This window comes from Penaeus japonicus, unplaced genomic scaffold (assembly GCF_977035675.1).
Source record: "Penaeus japonicus unplaced genomic scaffold, GWHDUDI00000001_assembly GWHDUDI00000022, whole genome shotgun sequence".
NCBI classification, from domain to species: Eukaryota; Metazoa; Arthropoda; class Malacostraca; order Decapoda; family Penaeidae; genus Penaeus; species Penaeus japonicus.
Genome location: NW_028234424.1, coordinates 23,608,019 through 23,613,018, shown reverse-complemented (window position 1 = coordinate 23,613,018; position 5,000 = coordinate 23,608,019).

Here is a 5,000-nt window from a genome sequence, read left to right as displayed (position 1 = left end):
CATACATATAAACACACACACACACATATATATATATGTATATATATGTATATATATATATATATATATATATATATATATATATATATATATATATATATATGAATTACAAAGCACAAACACAGTAAAGTGCACAATACATATATGATAAAACTGCCACAGTATGAAAGGAAAAATTTGCGACGTTTCGAACTTTTACTGAAAGTTCTTCATCAGGCGTAAGCAAACCAAAAATTGAATAGAAGTAAATTTTGACAAGAAAATATACTAGAAAGAAAGACAAAACAAGGGCTGAATCAGGTCACTGAAGGATGGTTAAGGTCAGTTAATCTAGGGAAAACTTTTCCCACTAAAAAGGAGGTAAGATCATCCAAACCCCACTGACCAACACTTAAGTTAGAATTGGGAGATGTTTTAATCAAAAGAGATTCTAACATATTTCTTTCATACGAATTAGACGATTTATGAATCAACTTAACTTTCTTCCAATTAAGTAGGTGATCGGCATCACGCATGTGAATAAAACAGGCGCTCGATTCTCAAGTGTATCTAACATCGTGACTGTCACGGTCTTTTCTTGGGGCACTTCACAACACACAATAACACTGCATGGCGCATTTATCACATTGTGACGCCAACATGGCGCATTTCGCTGATATTCTCTCTCTCCCTTTCAGAGTCCTTCTGTCTTTCTCGCTTTTAAGTTCACACGTAATGCATTTGTAGCAATATATAAAATTAAGGCAAGGTTAAATGTCATTTAATTCATAAACAATGAGTTTTTTCATAGTCGGCGAACAATAATATTTGTCATTCCAAGAACGAGAAGCAGGAACCAAGGGAAAGTAAATAATAGAGTGAGGCCCCCAGTGGGTCTCTTTATCTCGTAGTCTGGATATAAACCTCGTATTATCCCTCCTTGGTTCCTGATATCCATGTGTTAATTTTAATGTTACCATCTGATGATTCCCCTAATTTTGTTTCAAGAAAAAATAAACAAGGTAACAAAGAGATGAGGCTAGACTTACTCAAGGCAAGAGTCTTTATGACTCAGCGTTTGTCTTACGTAGTTTCGAATATATTTATTAAGGCTGCACTCTTATTAAAGAAAAAGTCCAATACATATACTAATACTAGTAAAGTGAGATGTATCAAACAAAATGGATGATGTTTTTTTAACCTCACAGACAAAAGCATATTAATCGTTTCCATTTAATAGTCAATACTCGTATTTGTTGACGGTTGACACTGCTGTTTGCTGACAATTTGGTAGCCTTTTTTATTTTTGAGTTTTGAAGTGAAAAATTAAGCGAACATCTTATTCATCACTTGCATAAATAATAACTACTGTGACAACTTTTCTTTTCAATATTGCTATAAGTTGGGCTATGATAGAAATATTTAATTCTGAATGATATTCCTAAATGTATCAATAAAGTCTATTAAACATAAAGGAAAAGAAATCAAGAACACACACCTTTTTCTTATGAATTTTACATATTACACCACCCCCACCTTCTACCCACCAACACCAGGCAGGCTAGGCAGTCAGCGTGCCTAACCACAGAGGTCGTGAACACTGAACAGCTCCAAGAGGCGCGTAACACCACAGCCGCCCAGAACACCACGAGGAGGAACACAGAGGGGCAAGGCACGGCACAAAGGAAACACACTATAAACTTAACCTTTTCTTTATTTAATCTAGTTCTTCACACGTTGCACTATCCCATAGACACAATATAGGGGGAACAAGCACATTATACTACACAGACCAGGTAGATCACAGTACAATGGGCTAGCACAGAGTAACCCAGGTCACAAGGGGCACGGGCGAGGTCTCCAGCCTATACACAACAGGAGCACCAAACTGCCTCTGTTCTGCGGCTCCGCTCCTCTCGTCCCGACCCAAGATTACAGAGAAACAGAGACCTGCTGGTGTAACAATACGTTACATATTACGTATTCAGCCACTAATTGCGAAATAAATGCATTTCCATATTTGAAATCAAGAGACGTTTGGAAGGACATATATATGTATGTATGTATGTATGTATGTATATATACATATATATATATATATATATATATATATATATACATATATATAAATGTATATATATATATATATATATATATATATATATATATATATATATTCATATTTATATTTATATACACATATGTCCAGATCGGTTATGATTGGACATTCTCTAACATTTGGATCGTCATGAAATACCAACCTTCTGTCATCTCTGGGCTCTGCCTGAGGAAGCGAGTGTGCTCGTACTCCATCAGGTAATACTCTAATTTGGTGTCCGGTACGCCACAACGTTCACAGCATCGCTCATCATGCCCAATGGTGGGTATGATTTGCCACGCACAAGGATAGCCTTTCCTCGGTCTGTGAAGGCTGACTTCAACACACCTCGATATTCTTGTAGAGAATAACAGTGACTCATAGCCTGTGGCGTCTGAGTACCAGTTGGCCGAGGGGGAGGTTATTGCTTCCTCTCTGTAGCACTGCAGGGCACTGACCTACCCTGTAGCCATCGTTTTACACCTTAACAGAGCCTGGCTAGGATGCACTACAAGATCACTCAAAGGTTTCTTCCTGCCTTCCTCTGCCAACCTGTCAGCTAAGTCGTTCCCTTTAATACCAAAGTGGTTTGGAATCCAGTTGAGGATAATGCGTCTACCCTGATCTAGGATTTTCTGAACAATGGTGAGAATCGTGGTCAGAAGATAAACATTATTAAGGGGTGTGCCTTAGAATCTGTATGTATGACAACATGCTTGTTTGGGCCTCTGCCTAGAGCAAGGAGGCATTGTCAGATACCTGTAGAACTTTCACTGTATCCCTTGCTGCAAAACTGGCGCCTGCAGTGGGGGTGATAGGGTCTACAGAACCATCTTTGAAGTAGGCTTTACTACCCAGTGGAGTGATTGCTGTGATATTCCTATCTGCCTCATCACTTAACAGAGGCGGAGAGTACTGTGTATTTCTCCTTGACAAGCTCATGACAAGACTATCAAGTATCGTGCCCATGGCGGGGATGTGACATAGTCAGGGTGGGGGGAGTCCAGTAGTATCTCCTCGAGCTCAATGTGTATCAGCACCCTGGCTGTGTCAGACAGCCAGGTGTTGTTAGCGAAGAATTCATGGTTCTGTGCAAGTCATCTCTGCACTTTCTGTCTTAGCTGTGAGTCTAGCGGGGACTGTAAGACTTTGGCAAAGAACAGGGCTGCCATTTGATCAAGCCGGGTGTCCAGGGGGAAAAAATTGGCATCAAGGAGGAGGTTGGTAACCTTAGTCAACCCAGGGGCCTCCAATATAATAATGGAAGCCTCGTTTTGCATGATGTCAACCCTTTTCCTGAGTCCAGGCTTGACTGTGATCAGGGCAATGGAGGTATAGTCCACAATTGGAGGGATAGAGTGCACATAGAAGGATCTTAGTACACGGTGCCCAGCACCTAAGCACCGCCCTGACAGAGCTATCATGACAAAGAGTCTTACCATGGTGTATGGTGTATGAAATATTTAATCTCAGACTAGAAAGTGAGGTTCTCATCAACCCACACTCCCAAGTATTGGTAGATGTGGACCCACTCTAGCTCTAACCCTTGGACGTGCAGTCTTTGGTCACAGACATCGTGTTTCAGCACCATTGCCTTCAATTTGGCTGCAGAGATCTTAAGCCTTACCCTACAGCATTCCTCAGACATTTAGCCCAGACAACACTGGGCCTTTCTTGTCATGTTCTCATTTTGTCTCCCTGTAGAGATAATTGCTAGATTATCTGCATATGAAATGGTCTTATACCCTGTTGGGAGTGGAATGTCGAGGATGCTTAACATGAGGGTGTTCAACAGTGCCATTCTTCAGGGGCAAATGCCTGGAAAGGTGACCTTGAAACTACTCTGGCAGTTCAGTTCTGAAAATTGTTACCAATCCAAGCAAGCAGATTGCTTTTGATTCTCTTGCGGTTCAAGATCTCCTGAATAGTGAGTGGACTTGCTAGTTCAAAAGCCTTTTCCAGGTCCAGGAAGACAGTGACAGATCTGGTGTTGCTGACAGTGCTCAGTAAAGTGGCCATGCTGTGAGCTGTGCTCTTACCCCTTGTGAACCCATGTAGGTGTTTATGTGGAGGTCCCAACTTCCATTGGAGCTGGTTCAGTACCATTCTCTCTGGATGGTCATGGCTTCCTCACTCTTTGGGGTTTGGGTGCAGGCTCTGCTGGTGTGTTCTTTGCTGCATTTTGGGTGAGGAGACAAGTCTCACCCCGGGGGTTTGTAGGGAGAGGAGTCTCGCCCTGAATTGGAGTGGGTGTCTCCCTCTCCTTTAGGGCAGTGACAGTCTGAGTCATTGCCATCATGGCGACCTTGACTGCCTTTTCCGTCTCCTCACTGGTCCTCCCCAATGCTGTCGCAACTGCCGTGACAACTGTCGCCAGCAGGAGCATCAAGTCCTTCTCTGTAAAGAGAGTTGGTCTTTCTACTCTTGGGGAAGATTTCGTGGTGTTCCCAGATCCCTTCCGGGTCTGTTTCCGTCTTGGAACTTCCACCAAAGCCGGAAACTCCTTTGGGTTGAAGGTATCCGGTGGTGGTTTCACTTTGAGCGGTGCGTCCTTCCCCTTAGGAGGGGAGGGAGCCCTTACCCTTTTGTTCTGTCCCCAGACATAAGTGCCTGGAGAGGCGGGAACAAAGTCTGGTCGCTTTGTAACAACCTCTTGCCGCCGAAGAGCCTCTTCCTTCCTCTTCATGGAACAGCTGAGGCTCCAGGCATTGTGCTTTTTTTGGCAGTTGTGATATTTGGCAGTGGTGTCCTGCTTGCCTTCCTTGTGTCATTTGAGGCACACCTCCATGCTTTGTGCCTGAGTACAGACACCACACTTTGGCTTTGAAAGGCAAGTAGCCTGATGGTGCCCAAACTTCTGGCATGTAAAGCACTGGAGCAGGTCAGGGACGTATATCCTCAGGCTGTAGGAGCCCCAATTGCT